An 18646-nucleotide genomic window follows, 5' to 3' on the forward strand; every position below is an offset into this window, starting at 1 on the left:
GGGAAGAAAGATCCGGTTTGGGCTTGGTACAAGATTTCAGAAAAACTGTGAATCGATGTCTGTTGATCTCAGACTGAGTACAGGGCGCTCGGTATACTGCAAGAAACATTTTTTCTCCGGCTTCTGCTATAACCTCCTGAGTTGACGTTGGGTCATAAAATACAGTTGCTGTTTCCTTTAGTAACGGCTTTTGATCAAAAATCTTGATAATTGATGTTTTTCCCTTCCTGTAAATAGCTGAGGTTGTATCACACCCACTGAAACTATGCAGAAAGAGAATAGAATCACAAAATGAATGTTTTTGAAGTTCTTGGGAGGAAAATATTTTGGTTTCCACTTTTCCTATTCCTGGTTTGACAAAAAATATTTCTTTTTGCTTTTGCAGTTGCTATGCGGCGAGGCAAACAGCGAGAATCTTTGTAGCGCGACTTATCTATCATCTTAGTCAAGTCAAGTACCTATAACGATGTTGTTTCTTATTTTTATCACCTTAAGTACTATGTATCTCCTAAAGTATTGATCGTACGGTAAAAATGTTTAGACGTAATTTATAGGCAATTTAATGTTAATAATTAATGTAGAAGTCACTAAACAGATATTATGAATAATTTTCGAGTTAAAGTCAAAACCTTGAAAAAGAGACCTTTCCCCCCCTCCCCCACCGCAGGCTTGTGTCCCTCCCTCGAGGGCTTTTAGTATATTCATCGGGACACCTTTAGGAATAACTGTAGTAACTTTCAAAACTACACGAATTATTCGATCTGATCGACGATTCTGAATCTAATTTGCTGTGGCTATTATTTATATTTTCTTTGCTAAGAATAAGCCTTTTATACCAGCTTCGGCTTTATTTATTTTTCATGAACCCAAGACATTTTATTTCTACAACTACTAAAAAGGAAAATGTTCTAACTAACAAAAACTCTACTAGAATCTTCAATAGCTTCAAAGGCTTCACAATATAAATTACATTGTAAATTCCTCGTCATATTCACTAAGCAAGAGCTTATACGACTTATGTATTTATCGTGTTAGTTATCGAATTGTACAGCTCTATTTCATAATTTATCGACATTTTCAAAGTATTTTTCTTATCGATATTAATTATTAAGTGTACATAATGATTGTATAAACAGTAGGGTTAGTTAAGGGCCTAAGCTTAAGGCTTAATTGATGGATAATATATTTATATATTAATATATAATGTGAGGTTCAAAATATTCCCAATTATTACATTTTAAATAATTCTGAAAAAAAAAAACCTATTTGTTTGATTTTATTATTATCAGTGTTTAATAAATGCAAAGTTTAAATAAATAAAATAAAACTTAAAACAACAGCAAACGTGGAAATCTGTATGGAATGTATCTGACATGTGTTATAAATAGTTTGTCTGTTTCTAATATAAATAACGCTTTGAGTAAAAATTATTAAATATTCAATTATTTATTTCATAGAAATTGTGAAGCTTGTTTGAACAATGCAATGGATATTCAATGTTATTGGAATTGTATTCCATGGTTTATAATATAGAAAATATAAAATATAATACTTTTAGTAGATTTCTTAACCTTGAAATGAGTGTTAAAATTTATGTCTTTAGTATTTTTTGGGTTTAAGTTCTATGGATGTAAAAATTAAATACTTTTTAACGGATTTTACATGGATTTATTAATTACGTTCCAAAAATTTAACAGCAAGCATGGACGGACTTCGTCTGCCTGTAAAATGTTAAAAAGTATTTAATTTCGCAACAATAGAATTTATTTATTATGTTTGTGTTTTCTTAACGCCTTACTCAGCATATTTAAATATAAATGATGTATTGTATGGAAAATATACCAAAGTTTTTGAAGAATGTGATTAAAAAAGTACAGTCAGCAACGAAATGTGAACAAACCAAATAAACGAAAATGTAAAAATTAGTCTAACTTCTACGCTTCATATGAATGCAATTCATAATTAGATAATATATAATGACGGAAGAAAGTGAAAATGCTGTAAGTAACATTTTTATTTATTAATTTATGTAAAGAAATAAGACAAAAATTACTCAGTTATAATTAAGAGCTATTATTTCATAATTGAAGTAAAAACGAACAACTGAAGCGATGTTTTTTTTTTTTATTTATCACAAGGTGCTTCGTTCACTTTTTATTTGAATGTTCGTAAAAAACCTTTGAATAATATTTTTTAGCTTTAAATAAAGTTAAAGCTAAAAGCATACAACAGCAATTTCGCTTTTTTCCATAAAACAATTTAAAAGTTTAAACGTGGATAATCCACTTAAATGAAATTAAAACGATATACGTATATATTATGTACAAATAATATAATATTTGTTTTTAAAAAGGGGTAATTCCCTACACAGGGTAACCAATTACCTTGAGTTTTGTTATCAATTGTATTTATATGACAATATTATGTCTTATGATTCGCCCTTATTCATAAAAAAGTATGTATTTGAAATTGTAATAACTAATATAAATTATCCTAGAAAATAAATAAATTCCTTTAAAAGTTTAAAGGTAACATCGATTAAAAATTTAAAACTATGTCTAAAATCCACTCAAAATCAATGTCTTTATATAAACCCTGAATAGAACAAATTCACATAATTTAAGTAATACAGTTGTATATTTATTTATATAAACTAATATAATTTATAAGTAAATGCATCCATATTGAACAATCACACTCATAGAATCCGATTGTTGTGTAACTTTAAGCTCGCTTTGCTGCGGTCTTACTAAATCTGTTCTTTTATTATGTGTTCATATTATTATTATTTACTTATAGTAAAATTACATATTTAAATAAAGACATATTATGCTTAATAAGAAAACTAGATTGAAATCAACTTGATTTTTTTTTGCTACGTTCAAGTGAACAACAATTTTAACATAAATTTATAAAGAATAGAAAAAATTCGACCACGAGGCGGGACTCGAACCCGCATCCTGTTTCCCGCCTCGTGATCAATTTTTTTCTATTCTTTATAAATTTATATTTATAAAGCATTTGAATGCCATAAAAACAAAAAAAAAAAAAATATTAAATTCAACAATTTCAACGTTTATTGGATTGTATTTTATGTTACGTTAAAATATAGAGCTTCAGTTATTATTTTAAATTTATATTCAATTAATTATTATGTTGTTTTTAACGTCTTCGTGTCGTACGGTCTACTTTAACCCGGCGTCATTGTTGCCGGGTATCTAATACCCGACGCATTTTAAAACTGTCAGAATTTTAAAACAAAATGCACACGTCTTTTGTCCGTTACAGTAGCTGCAGTCGTTGACCTCTGTTCGCGTATTCTCTTCTCTTCTTTAGTGTTACTGCGGCCACCTCGTAGTGTAGACATGTGTAAAGAGCGCGCGGGTAAGTTATACCCGGCCACAATGGCCACGTAACGTTTATAAAGGCAGCGTGTTTGTTGTTTTTTTATTGTTTATTGATAAATTGCTTTCAAATAATTGATAAATATCGTTTTTCAAAGTTTTATGAACCATGTCTTACGAAAGCGAACAACGTCGACTGCTAGCCTTGTTTGAACAAGCTGACGCCAGTGAAAATGAACAGTGCAGTTCAGACGACGAGGGTGAAATCGCACCATATTTCAGAGCGAAGTCAAGGCAGTGATACGGAACAGGAATGCAGCGATGATGAGCAAGAAGATATTCTTTCAACAAGTAACCAGCTGTTTTATATTGGTAAAGACAATTCCACCAAATGGTCTTCGCAACCACCTCGGACCAACGTCCGCACAGGGTCAGAAAACGCTGCGTTGATCTCGTTAGCGGACAAGTAAATAAATAAATAAATAAGTATACTATTAGTAAATAAGCTTTGTTTTATAAAGTTTATGATTTCATGTTTATGTTCTAAAGAAAATTTTATGTTTTGTCTCTAAATGTATATTATGTTATGTTTTCGAATAAACGTTTTATGTTATGTTCTAAAAAAATTATAGCAGAATAAAAAGATTTAATTTGATGAGTAATATGATCATTTTATGATAAATAAATGTTTGATTTTTATTAATAATGTATTTAACTACCTATTTCCCTATTATAGATAACTAATAATGACATAAGCTTGATTCAGTGCACAATAATGTACATGGGTAAAATTTACCCGGCCACAACGGCCAAGTTCTGTTTAGTAGCCACAATGACGCCGGGTTAAAAAGTGGACTTGCATTTCTTGTCCACGTAAAAATTAGCAAATCGTCATATTATATCAATTCATAGTTATAAAAATTAAGCTAAAAAATATGTTTTTTTTTTAATATAACTTTAACTACTAATTAAAACAACTGAGCACATTTACGCGGGCCGCAGCACACAGCATCCGTTCAGGAATAAGGGCCATTGTAAATATTTGTACGCATTAGATAAGTACACGTTCGCTGTGCATACGCCATCTATGGATAAGATCCAATCAAGACTTTTATTGTGAGATTTCTTAATAAATTGAAGGGTCGTTGTGTATTTGTTTGTTTTATTTATTACCTTACGTAGGTATCACCTTTTTATGAGACTTTTGATCACAGAACATAATATTATATAATCTACTACACTTTTACAAAGGCTTTTGAATCATCATGAAACATTTTGAATATAAAATATTCCTTAAAAATATTAAACTTACTGATATTTTAGCATAATACCACAGTATTACAATATTATTTCCTACAGTAAGGAAACGTCTTTGATGTCGCGCGATGCCGCCGCCAGTGTAGGTACTTACGCTGCCACACGAAAATACGCCAGGGTTGCAACAAATGGGAAATAAAACAATTGTGATTATTAATATTATGATGAAATCATTTATTCATATGTACATTCAAAATAATTGCGATTATTAAATCTGATGTAATTATTTGTTCATTTCAGCCCCCGGAGAGGACGGAATAACAAACGAAATTTTGAAGAAATGCCTAGACTACATAATAAGTGATATTACCAATATATACAACGATATTCTGACTAAAGAAACAATACCGCAACAATGGACATCGTCAACCATCATATTGCTCCATAAGAAAGGCGACAGGGCAGATATAAACAACTACAGACCGATCAGCCTGATCTCCAATCTATATAAGATATTTGCAAAGGTAATATTGAACAGAATTAGCTCAAAATTGGACGAAAATCAGCCGAGAGAACAGGCTGGATTCCGAAGCGACTTCTCAACAATGGATCACATTCATGTCGTCAAACAAATTATCCAAAAGAGCAATGAATACAGAAAGACATACTACTTGGCATTCGTAGATTACAGTAAGGCATTCGACTCTTTGAAACATTCACACATTTGGGACGCTCTACACTCACAAGGAGTGCAACGAAAATATATCAGGATAATAAAAAACATATACAAAGTATCAACGGCAAAAATTCAGACTGAAAGGAAAGGAGAGGCCTTTAAAATAAAAAAGGGAGTAAGGCAAGGTGACCCGCTCTCACCAAAAATATTCGCATCTGTACTAGAACAGATATTTCGTAAAATTAACTGGGATGAATATGGGATAAATGTAAATGGCAAAAAGCTCAACCACCTAAGGTTCGCACACGACCTGATTCTGCTTAGCGAAAACCAAGAGGGCTTAAAAACAATGTTAACGCAATTAGACAGAGAGAGCAGAAAGGTGGGTCTGACTATGAATCTAGACAAAACAAAACTAATGACAAACAACATAAAAACACCTATACTGTTAGACTCAAATCAGATAGAATATGTTGATGAATATACATATTTAGGACAGATCATTGCACCGGAAAATCAAATGCAAAAAGAAATTAACATCAGAATAAATAAAGCTTGGAAAAGATTCTGGTCTCTAAAGGAAGTTATGAAGAATCCACATATGCCCCTTAAAGATAAGACTACAGTGTTCAACTCTTGCATACTACCAAGTTTAACCTATAGAGCACAAACCTGGGCCCTCACTAGCAAACAGAGTGGAGCACTCAGAGTGTGCCAAAACAAAATGGAGAGGAGCATCCTAAACCTCAAGCTAAGAGACAAAGTTAAACTTAAGAATATAAGAAGCAAGACAAAAGTTATGGATGTCACTTACACAGTGAAAAAGCTTAAATGGAACTGGGTAGGCCATATGATAAGAAACAATAAGGGAAAATGGACAAAAGATGTTACTGAATGGTATCCTCGGGATGGGAAAAGAAAGAAAGGAAGGCAGAAAACAAGATGGGAGGATGATATTAGGAAGGTAGCTGGAACAACATGGCAAAGAGAAGCCACAAATAGAGATAGATGGAAAAGCCTAGGGGAGGCCTATGCCAAAAGGCAAACTGATAATTAAGTTACCGATGTATGACCGATGTAAAATGAATCTAATTTATATTTATATTATTTAATTAAATATTGTTATTAATGATTAAAAGTGCATGTAATCTTATCATAATTGAAATTAAAAATGAAATTGCTAAATGTGCATGAAACTGATTGTATTAAAATAAATATGAATGGCATTGTAATATATTGAAAATTATTTATTACAAGAGAGATAGAATAATGTATTGTAATGTAATGATGTTATCAGTAATAAAGGCTATTTTTATTTATTTATTTTTATTTATAATTATTTGTTCATAAATTTATAATTACAGATATTGCACTGCTAAATATTATTTACGTGGACACTTTATTTTTGGATGTTCTTAATTGTATATTATACCATTTAACTAAGTAATGCATTCGCATTGAGATGTACAATCTGATTAGAAAATAATGAGGACAACATATACATAGCTTTGATTTTAATTCAACAGATACAATTAATACAATCTTTCTGAAATATTGTTTCCTTCTGGGATTTCAATGTAGATTTACATCCGTAAACGGAACAGTTTTTGCGCGCCATAATAGAATATGTAAGTACCTATGTTTAATAAAATTATTACACAAAAAATACGACTGCGTCGTCCTTTCGCGATAGTTAATGCAAACTCAGCGTGATTGCATTAAGCGGCCCGCGTCGCCCGACCCCCCGCCAGTTCCCCTCCGTTTCTCTGCACAAGTACATTCGTCGCCATACTGTAGGAAATATGGTAATGCTGTGATAATACTATCTACTGCTTCTGGTACTTAGGTTCTTTTTTATGTAAGAGCAGGTAACTGAGCAGGTGGATCACCTAATGAAGTGACACCACCGCCAATGAGCACTGACAAAGTTACCTTTGTGAGGCTGTTACCGGCAGACAGATAACTCATTTATCGAGGATGGCTATAGGGTATATTATCATCACGCTACGACCAACAGTAGTGGAGCCAAGGGGGTGAAACCGCGCGGAGCGGCTAGTCTACTTATGCATTACAAAACAGTTATTCTGTAAACATTAAGCACAAGTTGTATATAAATACTAGTAAATACTTATCAATTAAAATAAATCCTTAGTAAGATAGTAACACGTATATCAAGTCATCTCCTGAAGCAGTAAAACAGTTAATATTAAATAAAAACTTTTAAAACGTTGAAATCTTGTTTTAACTTTAAACAAGTTGTCTGCTCTAGTTAAAACTTCGCAAGATGATCTGAAACTAAGGTAACAACAATATTCATTTTTCTTATAAATGAGTTTACAATTATTAAGTATAGGAAAATATTGTTTGAGACACATTTATGCAATGTTTTCCAAACAATACAAATTTCCAATTTATATACAATTTATTATTACAGTACCTACGTAACTACTTAACTTTTATGATATTCCACTATCTCATATCAGCAGAAGAAATATTAAAGTACAAAACAATAAAAATACATTTTTGGCACAAACACGCGCATCGTTATTTTATTACCTACTAACTGACATGAGAACAAAATAATATATTCACTTCCATGAAACATAAAACTAGTTTTTATGTTTCTACAATATTTTATTGACTCCTCGACAAGAAGATAACAAGTCTACCGTTATTTATTCCTAATTCTCAAAGCAAAATATCAAATAAGAATTCTTTCTTATTTTTATTCTTAATATTAACTTGCTCGAACTTTTATGAACATCACTTATTCAAAAATATTATATTTCGTTCTTGTGATGTCTGTAGGGAAAATAAAATATTGAAAACACTAAATACCACTGAAGGTTCAATTCACGTTTTCATATTAGGTACTTATATCCCACATCTAAGAAAATTTTCATTTTCTTTATGTAATGTTAAGAATATAACAAGATATTTTCCTTTTTGATATTAAGATGCCTAATCTTCTTCGAGATATATTGTAAGGTAAGTATTGAATAATGGTTAGGGAGCCAGGTGCAAATTTGGTTAATTATTTCCTCTCAAGAGATAATTCGTCAGACGCATCAGAGTATAGTATTATAAAGCCTCGTGAACGTCAGCTGGCGCTCGGTTGGGGGGGTGAGCGGTAGTAGCCTCCCACGCACGTAGGAAAAAAAAATACATTAATTCATTTCCTCTCAGCTAAAAATTTGTCAAATTGTAGCTAACCCAATATCTCAACGAAAAAAAATAATCAGCTGGTTACAACATGGTGTATTATACGTCAGCTGGTGTATCGAACATGAAAAAAATAAAATTATTTTCCGTGATTTCCTCTCAAACAAAAAATTACCTGATGATAGCTTATATGTAACTGTGGATATATATATAGGTCAGCTGGCTGTATCTTGGTGGAAAAACCGTCAGCTGATACTTTGAAAGTTATTACTTAGGAGTTAGACAGAAGCATCTATTGCCAATTTATATGCATCAACTGACTAGGTTTTCCTCGAATTATTGCTAGCTGATTTTTTTTATTTATCGCATCAGTATATTAACAATCAGCTCACAAATTTTCATCTGAGATGAAATGACGTATCTTTAATTATTATCGTTATTTTTAAAAATTCAAGCAACACACGCTAGCATAATATAGACAGTAATAAGGTACTTGGAGGTGGTTAGTTGTGCGCGTGATCGGGGTACTACGTACATTCAGCCACATCGGTAAACATGTTTTTACAAATATTATAAACTGCATTTAAAAATAACTATCATATCATCAAATTCACATAACTACCTAAAAGTGTAATAAATATGAAATAACCCACTAAAAACATTAGTTAACTATAATTATTAAAAAAATAATAGTATAATATATAATTAATAAAGTTATTACTTATCTTTTACGGGGACATAAGTTGATGGAATTCCACGTATCTCGATGATTTTGTTAATGTCTCACTATATTCGAGACACCAGCTGACGTATAATACACCATGCTGTAACCAGCTGATTATTATTTTTCGTTGAGATAATGGGTTAGCTACAATTTGACAAATTTTTAGCTGAGAGGAAATGAATGAATATACTTTTTTTTCTTACGTGCGTGGGAGGCTACAACTGCTCACCCCCCCAACCGAGCTCCAGCTGACGTTCACGAGGCTTCATAATACTATACTTTGATGCATTTTACTAATTACCGCTTGAGAGGAACTTGGTCATAAAATCTGCTTCTGGCTCCCGGACCATAAATTTTATACTTATCCTAAATTGAATTACATCTCGATAGCAAGTGACGTAATGTCATAAATTGATTAATGTACAACGGCTATTAATAAATATTGTTTAAATTTCCATAGAAAAGAAGAAACATTACACATCCTCAAGAAACCATAACGACATTTAACCCTCATAGAAACAGATCAACCACGATCCAACTCACGCGATCAACAGTTGCGAACTATCAATAAATTCTTATAAAAATCGAAAGGGAAATAAACAATTCCATTCATCAATCAATCAAAGAGCAACCGTGCTGGGATCGAATTAGGGAACATTTTCGAATGCATTACCGTTCCCGAGAGTTTTGGACTTCAAATTGAATAATAGATGCGTCGGACCGACTCTCTTGAATTACCAAGCTAAATTATTGACCGCCTCTGCCGTGGCTATGAGAATAAATCAGCTGATTGTCTATTTACTCGTACTTCATTGGTTGCGCAAAGTTTCAATTGACGGTTCACTGTCAGTTGCAAATATTATGTTATGATAGGAACGTGCTCTCAAGCAGTGAAGGGTTAATTCATCTTGAGATGATATTTCACATGTTTCACTCTCGTAAATGATCCTTATTCAAATTAACAGACTACATTTGTTTTGTTCTCAGACGTGCGTGTGAAATGTAATCATCACAAGAATATGGGCTAAATATGAATGCGTATACATATACGCGATAAACGCGTAATAGCCTTGTATAGTTTCAAAAAAGAGTTTTTCTAAGTAGAATTAGAAACTATGCTCCAGCAATATCAGCCCGTGCGTACTGGCATTGTATACTTTCCAAATTTCGTAAGTAAGTAAGTACCAATCGTTTTTGTAATTAATTTTATTGGAAGTTTGTACTTTAACAGATAACAGTTTGATCGATTGATGAAAAAATAGTAATCCACATATGAGTTAAATTGTATTGAATGTCAAGGTGAGTTTTAACTCATTAGTGTTATAGCTGGTAGTCTATTTATGACTGAATTTATACTTATCTTTTCATACAAAATGTATTGGAATCTACTGATTGAAATTAAATAGAAAGCTTAATATTGAATGTTTTAGTAATATGGTTTTATAATTTATTAAGGTACATACACAAAGTTAATTCTTATTGTTGTTAGCTCTGTCTTTCACTGGCAAAAAAAAGTCATCAAAATCGATTCAGCACTTTTGGTGAAAATAGGTTCACGTATAGAATTTATTCATTATTGACAATTAAAAAAAATACCTATATTTTTTGTGTATAACAAAACTAGTAGAACCATTTATTCGATTTCCCGAAAGTAATTTTGAGTTAGATTTAGTTTAGAATGAAAACATTACATTTGTGCGTAGCTGCTTACAATTCCGGGCTCAACCTGACGGACGTGAGCGAAGTCCCACTTACCTGCACACGGATGTATAATACTAGAATAGCCAGTAGGTATCATTTTTTTTTAATATTTTCACTTTTTTTGGTGTTAGAAGAGCCTCATTTATTAATTTTGTAAGAATTTTGCGATTTGAACACGAAATGTATTTATAACTGGAGAAGGTACCTAACTATGTATTAGTGTTGTGATTTTTAAACGTACTAATACAAACATAATTATTATTATGACATGTATGTATATGTGTGACATGTATGTACATGTATGACATGTATGTACATGTATGACATGTATGACATAATTATGTTGTGTTGCCTTGCGGAGGTAACAGTAACAAGCCAGCCAGACGGCCGGCACAGCACAACTGCAGCATTGTTCAGATGTATAATTCGTACGTTATCATAAACAATTACTTCACTGCTGCTAATATTTGTCATCAACATTATGACCGCAGCTGAAACGTAAGTGCGCAGATAAGATTAAGAAATAATAAACTAACAAAATGAGGCAACGATTAAATGCACTATCCAGAACACCTAATTCCCTATTATACGGATGTCTCATTTGTTTTACACTGTCCTAATATCGCGATCAAAACGTATGAGAATTTTGACGAAGGCGCGTGATGGGAAAACTTAAGGTGAATAAATAGAAGAGCTTCGGTAGAATGTACGTTTAATATTATTTACATATAATACAAAATTAAGGAAATATTATGAGCTCTTGGATGTGTGAATAGACGGAGAAGAAAGAGAAATAGGGTATTTAAATAGTTAAATAGTAAATTGTTATCATTAGGGATATGTTTTAGTATGTATGTACTTACTATTAATGGATTTTGTAAAGGCGACTATTATTAATTCATATTAGGATATGAAATTGATATATTTGTTTTCATTAGTAGGTACTGAATATTATATTATGAGCGACTTTAATTTCAGTTCCAAAAGTGAAAACTTTTTACATTAATATGGTTGAAAAAATGCTACATCAGTAAAATCTGATGAATAATAAAATATTGTGTTCATGAATAAAAACTAGATGACCGCCATGTAGTCGGGCTTAATCGAGATGTAAAATGGCTTTCAAGCGTATAAGGACTAACGAACACATTTGCATTTAAAAATGGTTAAGTTTTGAAAATTTTAAATAAACTAATAACAAATTCCTCGACATTGAACCGAACCGACTGACCTCTCACAGATTCAACTTCTGCTAAAACTATTACTAAGTTAAGTCAGTTGTTAACCGAAAATAATTATGAATATATAAAAACCTACCAGGGGAACATAAAATAGATTAACCTGTCTACAACTATACCAGTGGGCTGACAACTGCCGACATTTGCGAGTGACACGGTTAAATTAGTACCACGTAACCTCTCAAAGGTCCTTTAAATGACAGTGAACCCAATTTAAGTTCGTATACAAAAACCCCTGAAGCACCTTAACTTTCATGTTTAATTTTTAACACAAATATCAACTAGCATGCATTCAAACTCGAAATTTAAATATTTATCTATTCAACTAAACTTTTTAGGAATCCTTTCAACCCGCAAAATATGAAAAAAAATCGGTACCAGTTTTAAAATGTAGGAGTGCTCTTAAAATTTTGGTAGTTTTACTTACACTAAAATGGATAATTACGATTTTTTATATCTGCATCAAGATTTACTTCACCTAGATGAGTCGGCAGTATACAAGAATAATAAAATATCTAAACGTATAACAGGTATATTTTTTCTCCTCGGTATTAAAAAGTAGGCTATGGGCAATTTTTAATCATTATTTACATATGCGCCAAATTACGTACCTATTAACGACATCATCATCATCATCATTCCAGCCTTTCAGGACGTCCACTGCAGGACATAGGCCTCCCCGGTCCCCTAAAGATTTCCATAACGACCGATCACCAGCGGCCTGACTCCAGCGGCCACCACTTTGATCAGGTCGTCTGTCCACCTCTTTGAAGGCCGTCCCACACTGCAAACAAACAACATCATTATTATGTAATTAAGTGAATGTGTATTAATTATAATTTAAATAGAATAAATACATTACAAACTTAATTGTGTTTCATTTTCTTCCTAACTACAATCCTGTAAATATCTTTTATTATTATTGACGTTACGAATACCTACTATAGACTTCAAAGACGCTATCTAGTAATTTAGAGCTCACTTTTTCTTGAATTTCCATTTTCCTACAAAGAATTAACATTTGAACACACTTATGTATTAAACGTTGATTTTTGCATATTTTGTATTATTTGCAGAAATGTATAATTTCCTACTAAATACCTACATCTATCCGTATAGTCATTATACTTAAAGTCATAGTTAGCAAAATATGTTAAAGGTGGTTTAAGTAGGTACTCAATTATTTCAATTTTATTTCACTTATAATATAACCCCTATTTATACGCTCCGTTAAGAAAGCTGGATTATTTTTATACGTAATTATATGGTAAAAAGTGTTGGAAGGTATTTTACGGTAATTTGCCTAGATTTTCTAGGTCAACTTGTTATTTATGCCGCGTCAGGATGATGTCTACGTGGTCTGTATTCGTAGCACCTTTATCGTAGCCGTAGTAGAGTTCACTAATTTTCGTAGCCATTTCGTAGCCGTTTCGTAGCAGCTTGGTGTTAGATTCTAAATGTGGACGGTGTAAAATTTTGTGGGCTTCTTTATTTCTTCGTGTAAAATTTAATTTGCACGTTGTCTATCTGCGTCTACACCAATAACATAAAATAGAAACAACGGATTATATGAATAGGTACTTTTTATAATAGAGCTGGTAAACGAGCTGCATTATGGCTTTCACATAATAACATGATAAATAACGAACACTCAATAGCTAAGCTATTATTATATAATATGAACTATAATATTTCTCGGAAGCACTGTAGCTCACTTATAATCTATATGGAGTATTCATAAGAAATGCTTTAAAATATTTTATAAGAGGTAGATAAAATAATACAGAGCACGTGTAACTTCATAATGGAAATCTGTTCTAAGATGTTTTATAAACTTCAAAAAGAATAAAGTTTCTTCAATATTTAAATAATTTTTTTTCTTTGTGCTTTTTTATCTGTGTAGAGTTTCCATTTTTTTTTTCAAAATCGATTAAGGTAATTCTAGAGTCGATTAAAGGTTCTAATTTTATCCAAATCGATTAAGTTTTGAAAACGTCAACAAAGTAGAAAAATATAATAACGTTTATAGAAATAGTTTTGAAGTGGATTCTTGTTAGTTTCCATCATCCCTTTGTGTTAGCCTAACCGAGACTAAATTAATTGTAAATCTTCACAGGAGACCTAAGTCTTAGTCTAATAATTAATCTTCGTGATTTGAGAATTATTCATATTAATTTAATTAAGTACACAATACGTTAACTACAAAACACAGTAAAATTATAAACATAAAATAATTATATTATAAATAGATCTGACCTTGGAATAATATAATATTTATACCAAGTAAGTATTCCATCAACAGAGTGACAATGCTATTGTTCAAAATGTATTATAGTTTCTCATTGTATTTAATAGGACTAGAATATAATAGTATTACATATATTTTGCTATTAATAAATTTATAAAATAAAATAATTCATTAAATATAGACAGGTTAATATAAAAATATGTTAGTTAAAAAGTAAGTTCAACGACTGAAGAAAATTTACTTTAAAGCTGGCAAAATTTTGAACTCAGTGACGCATGATTTGTACGCGGTCCGTGCGCTGTTTGGCTCAAATATGTGATTTTCCAAACCAGATTGTCCATCAACCACTTATCTTACAAACATATGAATTACTAATAATTTTAGGAAATTTTATTGTCTATATAGTTAGTTAAGAGTTTATTTCAATTAATACAGTATTTGTGAATACCATCAAGATAACTGAGCCGATGATTACTTGATTTCACTTTTAGTGTCAATTTCGAAGCTAAAAATATCTGAAATTGCTGACAGATCTAACACACATTTTTTTTAACTAACTGCTAAAATCCTTATTAAAATAGTTAGTTAAAAGATTTTTTTTTATTTTGGACTCCTAACTTACGAAATTAAAATCCGAACAATGTGAATTTTTTTAGAAATTATAGTCGACAAAATGATTATTTTCACCAAGATATTTGACTTAGTTGAATATAATTTATACATATTGCAATAAAAGAACGTCTTACTTATAAGATAAAATTTAAAAAATCAACTAAGGTACCTCTATTATTTTTCTACAATTTTTTTTTAAGTACTATAAAACACTGCGCGCGACCCGAATAAAATCAGTCGGCAGCGAGCCTTTCCAGAGAGAGGACATGTTGCTCGGCGCTCTCCTGTGGACCTATGCTGTTCATAGTAAAAGGATAGCGCAAGCCGCGATCTATCGTAATAGATCGCGGAGATTTTGACTTGCGTTAAATTGAATAAGCCCTCTTAACTCGAGCAGTAAATTATGATTGTATTAATTCGGGTTAATTTACATCAAATTTAATACCACAATTAACATCCAAACCATTGAGGTATTATTACTAGATAAGGCACCACGAACAAAATCTAAGCGATAAGCGCGGCAGCGCTGGGCGGCTATTGAGTCAGACACTTTGTAGATATTCTGCCTCTTATTACTTATAAATTAAAACCAATCAATGTAACAAATAAATATTGTTTATCTTATTGTAAAAATACGAATAAACTTATCAATTAAAACCGATCAACGTAACAAAAAAAAATGAGTTTGAGACGATGGACTCTAAATCGTGTTTCATATTATAGTGTAGTAGCGATGTCCTCTCTAGTACGTAGTACATAGTAACTCAATGATCCAAACATACGAATTTTCACATTTATAAGTGGGATTATGTTGTCGTATATAAGCTTGTAGTATATAATTTAATTCGAAATGACGGCTTTGTTACCCAGTACTCTTTGAATATTAAAGTATGCCAATTACAACTCGAAATTACTTTTAACAAAGGGAATAATTCAGGAGTCTTGAGTACGGGAGATGGTCTTCTTGTTATAATTATTATGATTGAAATATGCGTATAGTATGAGCTTACAAAATGACTACGCTCTGTAGATAATGATAGATATAATTTGGACACAGTCGGCAATCATTTAGTTATCTGTAGTGTAGTGTTAAATGCGTAATTGTATTATGAAGAGGTTAGTTTATTAAGTTAGATTATTAAGTCTTAAAGTTGTGGAGTTGAGAAGATGATACAACTACATTATACATACAAAAGTTGAACGGACAAACAGATGTGAAATTCTATTGTGAAACGCATTTTCGCCTCATAAGCCTTACGCCTTACTTTAATCAAGGTACAATCTAAATAATTATAACCTCATAAAAATAGCGTGTTATATAACTTAAACTCATGTGACAGTTTAAAAACTGCAGTTTGTCCTTTTTGTGTGTATCAATAATGTTGGAAACCAGATCAAATTTATTAGTCCCTTTGTCTGTCATGAACTTTTTGTTACATTGAGACTGTGGCAACAATTTCAAATGAATATTGTAACTCTTGAAAAGTTTTAAATTCCCGTAAAATTTCGACACAAAGTTTCTTTCACGTGACATGAAAGGTCCTTCAAAACGTGATATCTGGAAATGTTTTAGGGCCGATTTTTCAATGCCCAGATAAACAGTCTAATAACTACCCCTCGAATAGATTTATTCAATTGCTTATCTAACTCATAACGGCTCGCCTATTTTTCAATCGTGATTTATTTGATGAATAACTATCTGACCAAATATTTCCATATTGGCAGCTCAGCCCCCCTAGCCAAGTGGTTTTCTGTTAGCGTAGCGTTCAATAGAATAGACTACGAATGTATGAGATTGACGTAAGTTGTAGATAAACGTATCTACAGCTTACGTCAATCTCATACATTCGTAGTCTATTCTATTGAACGCTATGCTAACAGAAAGCCACTTGACTAGGGGGGCTGCTCTTGGAGTGGCGAAACAAACATATTAAATTAGTCAGGTTAGAGCGGGATAGAGTCAACTTGCAATATGTCAACAACCGTCATTATGACTCACGTCAGGAGTGCATTTTAAGTTTATCTTGTGTTCTATGATTGTTGATTATTGTTTTGATTCGAGTAAAGAGTTTTGATTAAATTTGTGTTAAAATTTATATAATTTACGATGGAAACGACATAAAGGCAGCGTCCGGCAAATTTTCAATGGCATGATCATCAGTAGGTACTATCAAAAACATCAATTTCAATATGATTTTAATTGATAATTATTTTATAGAAAGAGGCTTTATTGTAAAAATTCTACGCTCAATATCCCAAAATATCCCAAATTTGATGCGTCAGTTGTCAAATCAAACGCCTATTCGTCGAATAGCGCGCTATCTGGCCGTTGGAGCGGCAAATAGATTTATTCCTTAAATAACGTAGTTATTAGATAGATAAGTCCTATTCGTCTATTGAAAAATTGAATATTTTGTTAACTGAAGAATAAAGTCTATCTAGCTGTTTATCTGGGCATTGAAAAATCGGCCCTTAATACAAGTAAAATTCAGGATATACTTTATTGTCTTCGATTTAAAATATAAATTAATAACGACAAAGGCTTAGTAATATTAAAAGTACGGTTTTATTCGTTTTTAATTGACCTTAATTGATTCTCGAAAAATTGGTAAAATTTCTTCTTTTACAGACATGGAATACAGGGAGTGAAACTCGATTTTTATTCCACAATCTGCATTGACCGCATTCCTTTTAAATTTTTCGAAATCCTGAATTTCAACATTGCATAGAATTAAATCTCAAATCTAATTCTTTAAATTCTTAAAACAGGTATAAATTACGTGTAAGTTGTGTTTGTTTTTTAGGATTGGTTACCTTAAATTGAAGTTCATTTTCCACCAATACATAGATATTGCTCATATGATTTGTCATACTTCATTTATGAGATTAAACAGTAATGAATCGGGTATTAAAGTGCCAATGAATTATGTTCTAGGAAAACAATACAAATAAGGGAAAAATATGTGATGAACAATGCCTACGCCTAGCTTTAACAGTCTTAACTGACTATATTGTTTGATAAGATCAAACAATAAAATATATGAAGTAGTCTACGTATTTTCTTTAATATATAATATGTTATTTTAAAGATATGTAAGTATTTCTAATACAAGATAAGAGATATCGCTGCTTTGTAGATAGTATTTGAGGCAAGATCTAACGTTTGCTCATTTATAGAAAATTCACACACTAAATGCTTATTTGAATAAATCCTTTTCGTTTACCAAATAATTCCAAAGATTTGTAAGTAAATAGTAATAAGGGGTAAACAGAACTGATTTTGCCAAACCAAAGTATCTTTTTTTCACGAGGCGAGCTAAATATTTACATTTACCGTCGACATTCACTCGATCAGCGAATTTACGATCAAAGACGCCAGTTATCATAAACCAGTGAGTCGTAAATATGGGTTCAAACATCTATTTTCGTTACATGTTGTATTTTTACCAAAACCATCTTCATAATCTTTATGCCTTTGATTATTATCTGTGTCTCGTGGATAATTCGGAAAAGCTTCATAAGTAAATGTTTCATACAAAAGATTTTGTGATTAAACTACCTGATGGAAAATCGACGCATTTAGATAAAAAGCTTGTTTCACATTTTGGTAGTAAATTAATGCAGTATTCTAATAATACTAAATGTATTTAACTATTTAGGGAATGTACGGAATGAAATAAAAAG

The sequence above is a fragment of the Colias croceus genome, chromosome 5 (assembly GCF_905220415.1).
Source record: "Colias croceus chromosome 5, ilColCroc2.1".
Taxonomy (NCBI): Eukaryota; Metazoa; Arthropoda; class Insecta; order Lepidoptera; family Pieridae; genus Colias; species Colias croceus.